Source organism: Artemia franciscana, chromosome 8 (assembly GCF_032884065.1).
Source record: "Artemia franciscana chromosome 8, ASM3288406v1, whole genome shotgun sequence".
In the NCBI taxonomy this organism is placed as follows: domain Eukaryota; kingdom Metazoa; phylum Arthropoda; class Branchiopoda; order Anostraca; family Artemiidae; genus Artemia; species Artemia franciscana.
This window is the reverse complement of record NC_088870.1, coordinates 16417949-16435311: the sequence shown is the minus strand read 5'-3', so window position 1 is coordinate 16435311 and position 17363 is coordinate 16417949. Positions and strand designations below refer to the sequence as shown.

Sequence of the window (17363 nt, the reverse complement as noted above, 5' to 3'; positions counted from 1 at the left end):
GTAGCTTCAGTTAGGTTAGATTTGAATTAAAATCAAGTTAGTGGACTGTAATAAAAAAGTTGCGAGCCATGGCTAATTGGAGAAAAAATCCGAAACAGAAAGAAATCTGCTCGTTTTTCCAATGGTGGCTTCAGTTATGTTTGAATTAAAATCAAGTTGGTGGACTGTAATAAAAAGTTGAGAACCATAGCTAATTGGAGAAAAAAGCAAAAGCAGAAAGAAATCTTCTCGTTTTTCCCAATTAAAAATCAAAATAAAGTTACTGGACTGTAATTGAAAAAGTTGAGAGCCATGCCTAATTGGAGAAAAAATCCAAAAGAGAAAGAAATCTGCTCGTTTTCTAATGGTAGCTTCAGTTAAGTTAGGGTTGAATTAATATCGAGTTAGTGGACTGTAGTAAAAAGTTGAGAACCATGGCTAATTGGAGAAAAAAGCCAAAACAGAAAGAAATCTGTTCGTTTTTCCAACAGTAGCTTCAGGTAGGTTAGATTTGAATTAAATCAAGTTAGTGGACTGTAGTAAAAAGTTGAGAGCCATGGCTAATTGGAGAAAAAAGCCAAAACAGAAAGAAATCTGCTCGTTTTTCCAACAGTAGCTTCAGGTAGGTTAGATTTGAATCAAAATCAAGTTAGAGGACTGTAGTAAAAAGTTGAGAGCCATGGCTAATTGGAGAAAAAAGCCAAAACAGAAAGAAATCTGCTCGTTTTTCCAGTAGCAGCTTCAGGTAGGTTAGGTTTGAATTAAAATCAAGCTAGTGGACTGTAATATAAAAGTTGAGAGCCATGGCTAATTGGAGAAAAAAGCCAAAACAGAAACAAATCTGCTCGTTTTTCCAATGGTAGCTTCAGTTAGGTTAGATTTGAATTAAAATCAAGTTAGTGGACTGTAATAAAAAAGTTGCGAGCCATGGCTAATTGGAGAAAAAATCCAAAACAGAAAGAAATCTGCTCGTTTTTCCAATGGTGGCTTCAGTTATGTTTGAATTAAAATCAAGTTGGTGGATTGTAATAAAAAGTTGAGAACCATAGCTAATTGGAGAAAAAAGCAAAAACAGAAAGAAATCTGCTCGTTTTTCCCAATTAAAAATCAAAATAAAGTTACTGGACTGTATTTGAAAAAGTTGAGAGCCATGCCTAATTGGAGAAAAAATCCAAAAGAGAAAGAAATCTGCTCGTTTTCTAATGGTAGCTTCAGTTAAGTTAGGGTTGAATTAATATCGAGTTAGTGGACTGTAGTAAAAAGTTGAGAACCATGGCTAATTGGAGAAAAAAGCCAAAACAGAAAGAAATCTGTTCGTTTTTCCAACAGTAGCTTCAGGTAGGTTAGATTTGAATTAAATCAAGTTAGTGGACTGTAGTAAAAAGTTGAGAGCCATGGCTAATTGGAGAAAAAAGCCAAAACAGAAAGAAATCTGCTCGTTTTTCCAGTAGTAGCTTCAGGTAGGTTAGATTTGCATTAAAATCAAGTTAGTGGACAGTAATAAAGAAGTTGAAAGCCGTTGCTAATTGGAGAAAAAAGCCAAAACAGAAAGAAATCTGCTCGTTTTTCCAATGGTAGCTTCAGTTAGGGTAGATTTGAATTAAAATCAAGTTAGTGGACTGTAATAAAAAAGTTGAGAGCCATGGCTAATTGGAGAAAAAATCCGAAACAGAAAGAAATCTGCTCTTTTTTCCAACAGTAGCTTCAGGTAGGTTAGATTTGAATTAAAATCAAGTTAGTGGACTGTAATAAAAAAGTAGAGAGCCATGGCTAATTGGAGAAAAAAGCCAAAACAGAAAGAAATCTGCTCGTTTTTCCAATTAAGAATTAAAATCAAGTTACTGGACTGTAATTGAAAAAGTTGAGAGCCATGGCTAATTGGAGAAAAAAGCCAAAACAGAAAGAAATCTGCTCGTTTTTCCAACAGTAGCTTCAGGTAGGTTAGATTTGAATTAAAATCAAGTTAGTGGACTGTAGTAAAAAGTTGAGAGCCATGGCTAATTGGAGAGAAAAGCCAAAACAGAAAGAAATCTGCTTGTTTTTCCAACAGTAGCTTCAGGTAGGTTAGATTTGAATTAAAATCAAGTGAGTGGACTGTAGTAAAAAGTTGAGAGCCATGGCTAATTGGAGAAAAAAACCGAAACACAAAGGAATCGGCTCGTTTTTCCAACAGTAGCTTCAGGTAGGTTAGATTTGAATTAAAATCAAGTTAGTGGACTGTAATAAAAAAGTTGAGAGCCATGGCTAATTGGAGAAAAAAGTCAAAACAGAAAGAAATCTGCTCGTTTTTTCAATGGTAGCTTCAGTTAGGTTAGATTTAAATTGAAATTAAGTTAGTGGACCGTAACAAAAAAGTTGAGAGCTATGGCTAATTGGAGAAAAAAGCCAAAACAGAAAGAAATCTGCCCCTTTTAACAATGATAGCATCAGTTAGGTTAGATTTGAATTAAAATTAAGTTGGTGGACAGCAATAAAAAAGTTGAGAGCCATGGCTAATTGGAAAAAAGGCCAAAACAGACAGTCTGAGTGAGAGGCAAAGCTGGCATAAGCCTTTTTCAGGATTGTATAAAAATGATATCATTTCACTTGTTGATAGATAGAATGTTGATGTTATTTCAATATAGATAGTTGATAGAATATATCCATCCAAGGGCAGAAATAAGGTTGATAGGCATGGGGTAAGGGTAATTCAAATAGTCTAACAGTTCTATGAGCCACACTCTTTGATAGGATATTTAATAAGGATTTTTTCACAAGCTTTGACGTCAGCCCGGGCACTTGCGCAATCATGTATGTAGTTCCTCTCTTTTCGTTTAGCAATGATAACATTTGTAATGAAACATTTTTGACTATATAGTCCCGTTTTAAAGACTACGCTCCACAGAACAGGCCATTGCCACACCCTTCCTGAAATCAATTATAGCCAACTAAACCCTTTCTAGGGCTATAATGAGAGAAAGGCTGAGATGGCAAAGGTACGTTCTACGAATGAAGGATGACAGAGTACCAAAGATTGCCCTTGTGGGCCAACCGTCTAGGACTAAACAAAAAGCATGTCGGCCCAGAATAGGGCGGGTGGATGTCGTAAGGAAAGATTTGAGGAAAATGAGAGCTTCTTGGGAGTGTGTAAAGAGTGAGGCTTTGAATAGATTGGGGCGCAGGAGGAGCGTGCATAGCTGTGTTGGCCTTAGGCGGCTTGGTGCCGCAGTGAGTTGTTAGTAGTAGTAGTAATAATAATTATGATGCTGCAACTTACATCTATAACATCAAAAGAAATTTCGATGTATCAATGCAACATTTAATTGTGTTTGAGAAAGTGGATATTGCCCATATTAGAGGTAAATGACAAGAACACACTAAAGCTTGTACACACGGTTTTTAATAGGTGTGGTAATACAGTTTTATAATATACAACAGTTATAGTGCATTTGGTAAAGGCCCAAAAAGGCCTTTATCGTAGGCTACTATTGATTTATCAACCGAAATTCTAGATAAACTAAATATATTAAACTGTTCCAAAATAATTATATTATTAAAAAAAGCAGATTGTTACATAATTTGGATAAAGAATAAATATTTGGCAAATAAAAAAAAAAGGATTTTCTTTTTCTATGGCAGTGAAGAGAACAAGATAAACCCGACCAAAGAGACAAAAACTGAAGAAAATAAAGAATAAACAAAGATAAATGAAAGCAAAAGATTGGCAGGGGGGGGGGCAAAAGGGAAAGATGGAGAGAAAGGAGACGGGGAGGGGCAGAGAGAGAACCAACAAACAATAGACTTTAGCTTAGACATAAAGTAAAATCTTAAGTAAAAATCTTACATAAAGTAAAACCTTAGCTTAGTTTTCATCTAGAATTCAAAATGTGCGCTCATATGTTTTTCTTATCATTTCTTTAGGAAGAAAAGAAATTTTGAAGACATTCTAAAGAAATGACCCCTATCTACCTCCCCTGTTAGGAACACCATGACAGTCAATTTATATCACTTATAGTCAATTTTTATGAAAGTCAATGAAGGTCTAAAAACGGAACATTCAGACAGGCCTATCGAGTGTGTTTGCTTTTGTTTTTGCATTATATAGCCATATTTCTATATATATAAGTGTACGAGCTCCCAACCTTTTTCTAGGTCATTAACTCTTCGAATCTTATAACACAAATTGACACAATTTAGCTTCGTAAAACATTCATGATTAAACTACCCAAAATTTTATTATCATTCTTGAGAAATGCTCATTGCAAAAATATACTTCATGAAAACTGAACTTAAAGAGTCGATTGACTTTTTGATAGTAAAACAACCCGTAGATTTAAGAATGAGCTTCATCAATTTGCCACATGAAGAGCTAATAGATAGATAAGCCTGTCGAGTGCGTTTGCTTTTGTTTTTGCATTATATAGCACCATTTTTATATATAAGTGTACGAGCTCCCAACCTTTTTCTAGGCCATCACCTCTTCAAATCTCATAACACAAATTGACAAAATTTAGCTTCGTAAAATATTCATGATTAAACTACCCAAAATTTTATTTTCATTTTTTATAAATGCTCATTGCAAAATATACTTCATGTATACCGAACTTTGAGAGTCAATTGACTTTTCGACAGTAAAACAACCCGTAGATTTAAAAATGGACTTCATTGATTTGCCTCATGAAGAGCTAATTCAATTCCGCACATTCTTTTCATTTAGAAATTTTGCTTTTGCTCGTTTAGTCAGCGTTACCAGATGGAACACATTTGGGCCATTTGGGCACTTTTTTAAGGCGGTTGTACATACCGCAGTTTTGTCTGGAAAATCGTCCATTCGGCACATTTTCACAAGGAAAATAACGGTTTTGGTGCATTTTCACGTACACGGCGATACATTTTTAACCAGACATCTGGTAACACTACCTTAGTTTTAGTCCAAGCTTTACCTTTACATGAAGTCTCTCGCTAAGGCTAGCTTCTTCATCAACACCGATAGGTATCTTCAATGCCAATAGTAACGGCTTCATGGTACAACCCTAAAGTACAGGTAGGTATGTATGTATGTAATGATATGCACAGGTAGGTAAAATAAAATAAGACAGTCACAGAAAATACTTAATAAGTATAATCAGACAAAGGATAAGCTAAAAAGCAATAAGGGAAACTCGAATTAACATTGACCTAAGAAAGAAAATATATAAATGTAGTCCATTGGTCCTTTGGTGCATTAAAGAGGCGTAGGTATATTAGAGCCAAAAGAGTCGCTAGATGGCATTTGTGATTTATCTCTTGAGGATTGTCTCTTGAAAATTTTTTCTTTGCATAAAATGCTAAGATTAATATATTTAAACTGGCTCCTTGTTTTAAAGTTCAGAAACCTGAATAATAGATTTATTAGAGCCAAAAGAGTCGTTAGATGGAATTTGCGATTGTGTGATTATAGTGCAATTGTGTGATCCCGATCTGTGATTAATCTCTTCGGGATTAGGCCTTGAAAATTTCCTTGAAATTCGAAACTAAAAAGCTTCTTATAGGTTCCATATATAACGCTAAGTTTAATATACATGAGCTAGCTGCTAGCTCTAACGTTATGAAAACCCAGGATGAGTATGGTTGTATGTGTGTATCTGTGTGAAATTGCTCCGTAGTTTTCGATGCATAACTTCAAATAGCTGTGACTGACATGGCCCAAATACCAAGGGAAAAACAGTGTTTCTAAAGACCATTTATATATCAAATGCAGGAAGGCACGAGGCATGTGGCACTCTTTTATGTTTTGAAAATATCTTTGTTTGGTATTTTCATTTAAAGATTGGTTTTGTTGGTATTTCGTTGAAAAGATAAAAAAAATTCCCACCACAGACTTGGAAAAAAACGTCTTCACCCCCCCCCCTTCCAATACATTAGTGACTTGGCACACCTACTTGTGATATTCTTCGCATGTGTGAGAATTACGCGACAGATGGATCATTTAAAGAGTGACAAATTTGACAGTAAAGAGTCAATCAATTGACAATTAACAGTTTGCTTCCAAATACAAGTATATTTTGATATCATTTCAGGAATTTTTGAGGGAAATCAGGAATTGCTGAAGGAGAAATGTAGACAGATGAATCACTAAATAAATGACATATACGCGATATACAATAATAAATAGGATTATACGCCACTAAGGTGAAGTATCAGACGTTCTATCGTTATCGAAATGTTAAAAGGCAGGTATTTCTTAAGCAATATTTACCACAGGGTAGTCCAACAATATTACACTAATGAAACCTCATCGATAACTCTACGTACGCTCCAGCTACACCCTATCCCCTTACTATAAATTTCATCTTTCTCTTTAGATCTAGTCTCATCTTTCTTTTCGAATCCAGTTTTATTTTTAAATGTTAATTACACCTCGTCCTAAGCACACACGTACTTGCCGTGCCTACCCAACTTGGTAAACTCATGTTAGGTTTTGCTCGTTTGAAGTTTGACTTGGCTATTTATTGCAATTTCTTTTCGTCTTGGGTTTCATTTATTTATTGATGGTGATTTGTGGTAGTTTTATGCTTTGAAGATTATTTTACTTTATTTCGGCTCATTTTTTGTTTAATGGAGCTCTTTACTTATCTTTGAAAAACATGTCTTGTGGAAAAAGTTTATTTTTAAAGTCAACTTTTGTTCGTTTTTTATTGACATAGTCTTCTTCATGGAAAAAAATTTTTATGTTCTCGTTTTTTTCCATAAGGATTAATAGTTTGGCTTGGTATTTGTTTATTGGAGAAACTTTTTCAATAATTTTTAATCCTGACACAAATAGTATTATTTCCGCGTCAATTCTTCAACGTCCCCTTGACGACCTGCGTGGGCATAGTATGTTCGATTTGCTTCCATACAGTCCTAAAATTTTTCAGATTTTCGCCTTAATACCATTACTTTCGTCAGCACCACTGGAAATAGCAACAGTAGAATTAACAGTGGTAGCCTGAACTTCAATGACAGTAGCAGTAATAAAAGAAGCAGTAATAGTAGAATGAGTAGAGGCAGTACCATTAGGATGAGAAACATTGTTTTTTAGTTTGTTCAACATCCCCCACAACAAGCCCAGCTAGTTTCACTTCACACACCAAACTGTTTCCAAGATATTGCTTTTACGCCCCTTTGGCAATCTGTAGGAATCTTTTCGGCAACCCAAAAAAAAATCCTTGAATTTTTCACTTTCATACCCTTAGGCGTAAGTTTATTTTTTTGTGGAAAAAATTCGAGTAGGAATAGTATGAGTAGAAGCAGTAGCATTAGGATGAAACATGTTTGTTTTTGGTTATTTCAACATCTCCCATAACCAGCCCTGTTAGTTTCAAAATCACACGCCAAACTGTTTTTAATATATTGTTTTTGCACCCTTTTGACAACCTGCATACAGACAGCGTGTTATAATCAAGCTCATCCCCCCCCCCCCCAAAAAAAAATTCTTGTAAATTTCACCTTCATACCCTTAGGTACAGTCGTAATAGTAGTCATAGAAATAGCATCTACTACTACAGCTACATTGGTATTGCTAGCATTAAAGTAGTAGTATTAAGCAGTAGTAGTAAACGTAGCAGTGATAGTAGTATTAGTAGTAGCGTGCAATTATTACCTTTTGGTCAAATGATCTCCCCCTTTTAGCATTCCCTGAAAGTTCCAACTTAATACCCAAATCAATTCCTGAGATACGCTCTTTTAACACCGTCTTTTGATTTAGTGCAAATTTTCCCGCATTATTGTAAATGGAGAAGTACGACAGTAGTAGTAGTAGCAGTGGTAGCAGTAGCAGTGGTGGTAGCATTAGTAGCATGCAAAGATTGCCTTTTTCATCATCTCCCTTATCATTTCCTGAAAGTTCCGAATTTATATATGTTGTCTCCCTGCCTCCTTTGTATAAGATTTATGTATATCGTATCTTGTTTAATAAAGTTAAGTCTAAAAGTCTATATACCCAGTCATTCCTGAGTTAGGCCCTTTTGACAATCCGTATACACGTAACGTATTCTTATTTAGTTCAGCACTCCCCTCAAAATTCTCTGAAAGGCACATCTGAACGCCCTTCGTCCTTTTGGAAACTAAAGCTCAAACATGCATACCTTTCTCAAAAGCATATACTATATATAAACAATGAAGGAGTTGCCTAAATTACAGCCACTGCCCTGAGGACTGGGGAGAGGTTGACATCCCCAAAGACATAATTACTGGACCTTTCAACAACGTTGAAAAAAAATAGCGTTCATGAAATTTTAATCGGACGTGCTTTGGGGAGTGATATGCTTATGGGGAAGGGGCTGGTTGCCCTCCATTGATTTTTGACTCTTATGAGACAGTAGAACTTCTAGCTTGAAATCAAATGTACCCCATCCGATCCAAAATTTATACAACCAATCCTTCAATAACAATCTTATATGCTCCGGGGCACAACTTATAGCCCTTGCTCCACGGCTTTAGGGGAATTTGTCAATCCTGAGGACATTGTTACACGTTGTTTTTATTAATATAAACAAAATGACTATCTCACAATTTTGGTTAGATGCGTCTGGGGAGAAGAGGATGTCAGGGGGGGGCTAGTTGCTTTCCATCACTTTTGATTTTTAAAAGGGAACTAAAACTATGCAATTACAATCAAATGAGCCTTTTCTAAGGTTCACACGACCATTCCTTCCGTCGTATTTCCAGGAGAAAAGAAAACGACGTCTGTGTGTGTGTGTGTGTGGGAGGGGGGGGGGATAACTACCTTCCGATCACTATGACAATTAAAAAGGGCACTAAAATTTTGACAATTAAAAAGGACTCCGAATTTTATACAATCACCCATTCTATTAAAACCTTATACGCGCTCAGGGTATAACTTAAAATCGTTGCCCTGAGAGCTGTGGGCAGGGTTTCGATTTCCAGTCGAATGCGCCCTTTTCGAAGTTTATACGACACTTCACTCTATACGAAGTGCCCTGGTCTAAAACAAAAAAAAATAATAAAATAATACATTGTGCCCACATCGCTCTTTACTTAGGCAGCGCTATTGTGCTGCCTATGCCTAAGAGAAAGGGGATTTCCGGACCCAGATGACAAAATAAAATAACAATCAAAAACCGAAATTTGGCACCTGCAAAACGAAAAAAAAAAGATTTACGAGAATAAAATGACAAAGCAAACAACCAAACTTGTTGTAACTGCAGACCCATAAGACCACGCTGTCTTTCCATAATATATATATATATATATATATATATATATATATATATACTAGCTGTTGGGGTGGCGCTTCGCGCCACCCCAACACCTAGTTGGTGGGGGCGCTTCGCGCCCCCCCCCCCAAGCCCCCCCGCGCGCGTAAGTCGTTACGCGCCATATTAGTTACGCGCCATTGTAGTTGTGTCCCTATGTCCCACCTGTGAATATAGATATATATATATATATATATATATATATATATATATATATATATATATATATATATATATATATATATATATATATGTTTTTAACTACGTAAAACTTGCGAATATACAACATTCTTTGCTGTCCCATTGTCTGTGCATATAAATAGATTGTCAGGTTTACCGACTCTTGAACATGCAACATATAATGGTCCATGGGAAAACAATCCGTATTCAGATCTATACCTCATGATTCTAATGATTGCCCTTGAGCTTTGTTGATGGTGATTGCTAATCGACCATTCCCTGAGTCGCCATCGTCATTTATATATCCCCCTGTGCACCCCGGCGTCCCCTTTGTAGTTATGTCCCTGTGTCCCGGTCGTCATTTATATTCCCTGTGTCCCGGTCGTCATTTGTGTCCCGGTGTTCCAGTCTGTGATTTCTCTTTGAGTGTCCCGGGCGTCATTTATATTCCTTGTGTCCCGGTCGTCATTTATATCCCCCTGTGCCCCCCGGCGTCCCCATTGTAGTTGTGTCCCTGTGTCCCGGTCGTCATTTATATTCCCTGTGTCCCGGTCGTCATTTGTATCCCGGTGTCCCGGTCTGTATATACATTCGTTTTTTAGTTTTGTTTTTCTCCTTTATTTTTTTCCTTTTTTCTTTTTTTTCTTTTTCAGTTTATTTAGATTTTTAGATTTTTTAGTTTTTTTATTAGTTTTTAGTTTTTTTGTAGTTTTTACCATTTTTTAGTTTTTTTAGTTTTTTTTTTTACTTATGTCCTGGTCGTCATTTATACTCCCTGTGTCCCGGTCGTCATTTGTGTCTCGGTGCTTTGTTGATTGCTAATTTATATTATATTTATATTTTTTATATTTATTAATATTTTTTTAGTTTTCTTTTTCTCTTATTTTTCAGTTTTTTTCCTTTTTTTTAGTTTTTCTTTTTTAGTTTTTAGTTTTTTTTTTGTTTTTTTCCTTTTTTTAGTTTTTTTAGTTTTTTTAGTTTTTTAGCTTTTTTAGTTTTTTTATTAGTTTTTAGTTTTTTTTTAGTTTTTGCCTTTTTTTAGTTTTTTCAGTTTTTTTAGTTTTTAGTTTTTTACCTTTTTTTAGTTTTTTTTAGTTTTTTAGCTTTTTTAGTTTTTTTTCTTTTTAGTTTTTTTGTAGTTTTTACCTTTTTTAGTTTTTTTTCTTCTTTTGTATTAGTGTGAAATAATTCAGACGTCATATGCGGACAAACACGACGTCACTCGACAGACAGACAGACAGACATAACCCACAAACAACTTATTTTTATATATATTTATTCATATTTTTTTAGTTTTCTTTTTCTCTTTTATTTTTCAGTTTTTTCCTTTTTTTAGTTTTTTTCTTTTTTAGTTTTTAGTTTTTTTTTAGTTTTTTACCTTTTTTTAGTTTTTTTTAGTTTTTTTAGTTTTTTAGCTTTTTTAGTTTTTTTATTAGTTTTTATTTTTTTTGTAGTTTTTGCCTTTTTTTATTTTTTTCAGTTTTTTTTTTTAGTTATTAGATTTTTACCTTTTTTTAGTTTTTTTTTAGTTTTTTCTTTTTTTTTTCTTTTTAGTTTTTTTTGTAGTTTTTACCTTTTTTAGTTTTTTTCTTCTTTTGTATTAGTGTGAAATAATTCAGACAATATGCAAACAAACATGACGTCACCTGATCCACAGATCCAGACACAGACAACTTATTTTTATATATATAGATTTTTAGTTTTCTTTTTCTCTTTTATTTTTCAGTTTTTTCCTTTTTTTTAGTTTTTTTCTTTTTTAGTTTTTAGTTTTTTTTAGTTTTTTACCTTTTTTTAGTTTTTTTTAGTTTTTTTAGTTTTTTAGCTTTTTAGTTTTTTTTATTAGTTTTTATTTTTTTTGTAGTTTTTGCCTTTTTTTTATTTTTTTCAGTTTTTTTTTAGTTATTAGATTTTTACCTTTTTTAGTTTTTTTTTAGTTTTTTAGCTTTTTAGTTTTTTTTTCTTTTTAGTTTTTTTTGTAGTTTTTACCTTTTTTAGTTTTTTTCTTCTTTTGTATTAGTGTGAAATAATTCAGACGTCATATGCGAACAAACATGACGTCACCTGATCCACAGATCCACACACAGACAACTTATTTTTATATATATATATATATATATATATATATATATATATATATATATATATATATCTATATATATAAAAATAAGTTGTCTGTGGATGGATGGATGGATGGATGTGTGGATGGATGTGTCAGGTGACGTCACCTGAAAAAACTGGATTAGGTGACGTCAAAACTGAAAAAACTAAAAAAAGGCAAAAACTACAAAAAAAAATAAAAACTAATAAAAAAAATAAAAAAGCTAAAAAACTAAAAAAACTATAAAGGTAAAAACCAATAAAAAACTAAAAAAAAACTGAAAAAACTAAAAAAAGGCAAAAACTACAAAAAAAAACTAAAAAAAGGTAAAAAACTAAAAAAAATAAAAAATAAAAAAAAACTAAAAAAAAGGAAAAAACTGAAAAATAAGCTAAAATAAAGGTAAAAACCAATAAAAAACTAAAAAAAAAAAAGGAAAAAACTAATAAATGACGACACTCAAAGAGAAAGCGACCAGGACAAAAGGAATGTTCGATTAGCAATCAACAAAGCACCGGGACACAGGGAGTATAAATGACGACCAGGACATAAGTAAAAAAAAAAAAACTATCTATATATATAAAAATAAGTTGTCTGTGGATCTGTGGATCGTGGATCAGGTGACGTCACCTGAAAAAACTGGATCAGGTGACGTCAAAACTGAAAAAACTAAAAAAAGGCAAAAACTACAAAAAAAACTAAAAACTAATAAAAAAAATAAAAAAGCTAAAAAACTAAAAAAACTAAAAAAAGGCAAAAACTACAAAAAAAACTAAAAACTAATAAAAAAGCTAAAAAACTAAAAAAACTAAAAAAAAGGCAAAAACTACAAAAAAACTAAAAACTAATAAAAAAAATAAAAAAGCTAAAAAACTAAAAAAACTAAAAAAAGGTAAAAAACTAAAAAATAAATAACGACCGGGACACAGGGACACAACTACAACGGGGACACCGGGGGAAACAGGGGGATATAAATGACGACCGGGACAAAAAAACTAAAAAGAAATAAAAACTAAAAACTAATAAAAAAACTAAAAAATCTAAAAATCTAAATAAGCTAAAAAAGAAAAAAAAGGAAAAAAATAAAGGAGAAAAACAAAACTAAAAAACGAATGTATATACAGACCGGGACACCGGGATACAAATGATGACCGGGACCCGGGACACAGGGAATATAAATGACGACCGGGACACAGGGACACAACTACAACGGGGACACCGGGGAAACAGGGGGATAACCTGACAATCTATTTATATGCAAAGACAATGGGACAGCAAAGAATGTTGTATATTCGCAAGTTTATATAACATAGGGACACAACTACAATGGCGCGTAACTATTATGGCGCGTAACGACTTACGCGCGCGGGGGGGCTTGGGGGGGGCGCGAAGCGCCCCCACCAACTAGGTGTTGGGGTGGCGCGAAGCGCCACCCCAACAGCTAGTATATATATATATATACTAGCTGTTGGGGTGGCGCTTCGCGCCACCCCAACACCTAGTTGGTGGGGGCGCTTTGCGCCCCCCCAAAGCCCCCCCGCGCGCGTAAGTCGTTACGCGCCATAATAGTTACGCGCCATTGTAGTTGTGTCCCTATGTCCCACCTGTGAATATAGATAGATATCTATATATATAAAAATAAGTTGTCTGTCCGTTACGCCAGATTATATCTTATCTATATATATAAAAATAAGTTGTCTGTGTGTGGATCTGTGGATGGATCAGGTGACGTCACCTGAAAAAACTGGATCAGGTGACAAAACTGAAAACTGAAAAAAACTAAAAAAAGGCAAAAACTACAAAAAAACTAAAAACTAATAAAAAAATACAAAAGCTAAAAACTAAAAAAACTAAAAAAAGGCAAAAACTACAAAAAAAACTAAAACTAATAAAAAAGCTAAAAAACTAAAAAAACTAAAAAAAAGGCAAAAACTACAAAAAAAACTAAAAACTAATAAAAAAATAAAAAAGCTAAAAAACTAAAAAAACTAAAAAAACTAAAAAAAGGTAAAAAACTAAAAAAACTAAAAACTAAAAAAACTAAAAAAAAGGAAAAAACTGAAAAATAAGCTAAAATAAAGGTAAAAACCAATAAAAAACTAAAAAAAAACTGAAAAAACTAAAAAAAGGCAAAAACTACAAAAAAAACTAAAAACTAATAAAAAAGTAAAAAAGCTAAAAAACTAAAAAAACTAAAAAACTAAAAAAAGGTAAAAAACTAAAAAAATAAAAAATAAAAAAAAATAAAAAAGGAAAAAACTGAAAAATAAGCTAAAATAAAGGTAAAAACCAATAAAAGACTAAAAAGAAAAAAAGGAAAAAACTAAAAAAAATTTTCATCTAAAAAACTAAAAAAAACTAATAAAGGTAAAAACTAAAAGAACTAAAAAAGAAAAAAATAAATGACGACACTCAAAGAGAAAGCGACCAGGACAAAAGGAATGCTCGATTAGCAATCAACAAAGCACCGGGACACAGGGAGTATAAATGACGACCAGGACATAAGTAAAAAAAAACTAACAAAACTAAAAAGAAGGTAAAAACTACAAAAAAACTAAAAAGAAAAAAAACTAAAAAAAGGCAAAAACTACAAAAAAACTAAAAACTAATAAAAAGCTAAAAAACTAAAATAACTAAAAAAAGGCAAAAACTACAAAAAAAACTAAAAACTAATAAAAAAAATAAAAAAGCTAAAAAACTAAAAAAACTAAAAAAACTAAAAAAAGGTAAAAAACTAAAAAAACTAAAAACTAAAAAAAACTAAAAAAAAGGAAAAAACTGAAAAATAAGCTAAAATAAAGGTAAAAACCAATAAAAAACTAAAAAAAAAACTGAAAAAACTAAAAAAAGGCAAAAACTACAAAAAAAACTAAAAACTAATAAAAAAAGTAAAAAAGCTAAAAAACTAAAAAAACTAAAAAAACTAAAAAAGGTAAAAAACTAAAAAAAATAAAAAATAAAGAAAAACTAAAAAAAGGAAAAACTGAAAAATAAGCTAAAATAAAGGTAAAAACCAATAAAAAACTAAAAAGAAAAAAAGGAAAAAACTAAAAAAATTTTCATTTAAAAAACTAAAAAAAACTAAAAAAAGGTAAAAACTAAAAGAACTAAAAAAGAAAAAAATAAATGACGACACTCAAAGTGAAAGCGACCAGGACAAAAGGAATGTTCGATTAGCAATCAACAAAGCACCGGGGCACAGTTAGTATAAATGACGACCAGGACATAAGTAAAAAAAAAAAACTAACAAAACTAAAAAGAAGGTAAAACTACAAAAAAAAAAGAAAAAAAATCTAAAAACTAATAAAAAAACTAAAAATTTAAAAATCTAAATAAACTAAAAAAGAAAAAAAAGGAAAAAAATAAAGGAGAAAAACAAAACTAAAAAACGAATGTATATACAGACCGGGACACCGGGATACAAATGACGACCGGGACACAGGGAATATAAATGACGACCGGGACACAGGGACACAACTACAACGGGGACACCGGGGGAAACAGGGGGATATAAATGACGACCGGGACACCGGGACAGGGAATGGTCGATTAGCAATCACCATCAACAAAGTTCAAGGGCAATCATTAGAATCATGAGGTATAGATCTGAATACAGATTGTTTTCCCATGGACCATTATATGTTGCATGTTCAAGAGTCGGTAAACCTGACAATCTATTTATATGCAAAGACAATGGGACATCAAAGAATGTTGTATATTCGCAAGTTTTACGTAGCTAAAACCATATATATATATATATATATATATATATATATATATATATATATATATATATATATATATATATATATATATATATATATATATATATATATATATATATATATATCTATATTCACAGGTGGGACATAGGGACACAACTATAATGGCGCGTAACTATTATGGCGCGTAACGACTTACGCGCGCGGGGGGGCTTGGGGGGGCGCGAAGCGCCCCACCAACTAGGTGTTGGGGTGGCGCGAAGCGCCACCCCAACAGCTAGTATATATATATATATATATATATATATATATATATATATATATATATATATATATATATATATATATATATATATATATATATATGGTTTTAACTACGTAAAACTTGCGAATATACAACATTCTTTGTTTTTCTCCTTTATTTTTTTCCTTTTTTTTTCTTTTTTAGCTTATTTAGATTTTTAGATTTTTTAGTTTTTTTATTAGTTTTTAGTTTTTTTTCTTTTTAGTTTTTTTGTCCCGGTCGTCATTTATATCCCCCTGTTTCCCCCGGTGTCCCCGTTGTAGTTGTGTCCCTGTGTCCCGGTCGTCATTTATATTCCCTGTGTCCGGTCGTCATTTGTATCCCGGTGTACCGGTCTGTATATACATTCGTTTTTTAGTTTTGTTTTTCTCCTTTATTTTTTTCCTTTTTTTTTCTTTTTTAGTTTATTTAGATTTTTAGATTTTTTAGTTTTTTTATTAGTTTTTAGTTTTTTTTTCTTTTTAGTTTTTTTGTAGTTTTTAACTTCTTTTTAGTTTTGTTAATTTTTTTTTTACTTATGTCCTGGTCGTCATTTATACTCCCTGTGTCCCGGTGCTTTGTTGATTGCTAATCGAACATTCCTTTTGTCCTGGTCGCTTTCTCTTTGAGTGTTGTCATTTATTTTTTTCTTTTTTAGTTCTTTTAGTTTTTACCTTTTTTAGTTTTTTTTTAGTTTTTTAGATGAAAATTTTTTTTAGTTTTTTCCTTTTTTTCTTTTTAGTTTTTTATTGGTTTTTACCTTTATGTTAGCTTATTTTTCAGTTTTTTCCTTTTTTTTTAGTTTTTTTTTATTTTTTATTTTTTTTTAGTTTTTTACCTTTTTTTAGTTTTTTTAGTTTTTTTAGTTTTTTTAGTTTTTTTAGTTTTTTTAGTTTTTTAGCTTTTTTATTAGTTTTAGTTTTTTTGTAGTTTTTGCCTTTTTTTAGTTTTTTCAGTTTTTTTTTTTAGTTTTTTATTGGTTTTTACCTTTATTTTAGCTTATTTTTCAGTTTTTTTCCTTTTTTTTAGTTTTTTTTAGTTTTTAGTTTTTTTAGTTTTTTAACTTTTTTTAGTTTTTTTAGTTTTTTTAGTTTTTTAGCTTTTTTATTCTTTTATTAGTTTTTAGTTTTTTTTGTAGTTTTTGCCTTTTTTAGTTTTTTTAGTTTTTTAGCTTTTTTATTAGTTTTTAGTTTTTTTTGTAGTTTTTGCCTTTTTTTAGTTTTTTTAGTTTTTTAGCTTTTTTATTTTTTTTATTAGTTTTTAGTTTTTTTTGTAGTTTTTGCCTTTTTTTAGTTTTTTCAGTTTTGACGTCACCTGATCCAGTTTTTTCAGGTGACGTCACCTGATCCACGATCCACAGATCCACAGACAACTTATTTTTATATATATAGATAGTTTTTTTTTTACTTATGTCCTGGTCGTCATTTATACTCCCTGTGTCCCGGTGCTTTGTTGATTGCTAATCGAACATTCCTTTTGTCCTGGTCGCTTTCTCTTTGAGTTTCGTCATTTATTTTTTTCTTTTTAGTTCTTTTAGTTTTTACCTTTTTTAGTTTTTTTTAGTTTTTTAGATGAAAATTTTTTTTAGTTTTTTCCTTTGTTTCTTTTTAGTTTTTTATTGGTTTTTACCTTTATTTTAGCTTATTTTTCAGTTTTTTCCTTTTTTTTAGTTTTTTTTTATTTTTTATTTTTTATTTTTTTTTAGTTTTTTACCTTTTTTTAGTTTTTTAGTTTTTTTAGTTTTTTAGCTTTTTTACTTTTTTTATTAGTTTTTAGTTTTTTTTTGTAGTTTTTGCCTTTTTTTAGTTTTTTCAGTTTTTTTTTTTAGTTTTTTATTGGTTTTTACCTTTATTTTAGCTTATTTTTCAGTTTTTTCCTTTTTT

The 17363-nt window shown here is 31.6% G+C and overlaps 1 protein-coding gene and 1 long non-coding RNA gene across 2 annotated transcripts in view; one reads left to right on the top strand and one right to left on the bottom strand.

Annotated features, from left to right (window-relative positions):
- LOC136030057 (uncharacterized) overlaps positions 1-11960 on the top strand; it is a 210676-nt gene extending 198716 nt beyond the window's left edge. Inside the window, exon 2 of the long non-coding RNA XR_010618178.1 lies at positions 11802-11960. This is a non-coding gene — a long non-coding RNA (uncharacterized LOC136030057). The remainder of the gene's footprint in view (positions 1-11801) is intronic.
- LOC136030048 (sodium/hydrogen exchanger 3-like) overlaps positions 1-17363 on the bottom strand; it is a gene marked incomplete in the record, with an annotated part of 256472 nt that overhangs the window by 9434 nt on the left and 229675 nt on the right.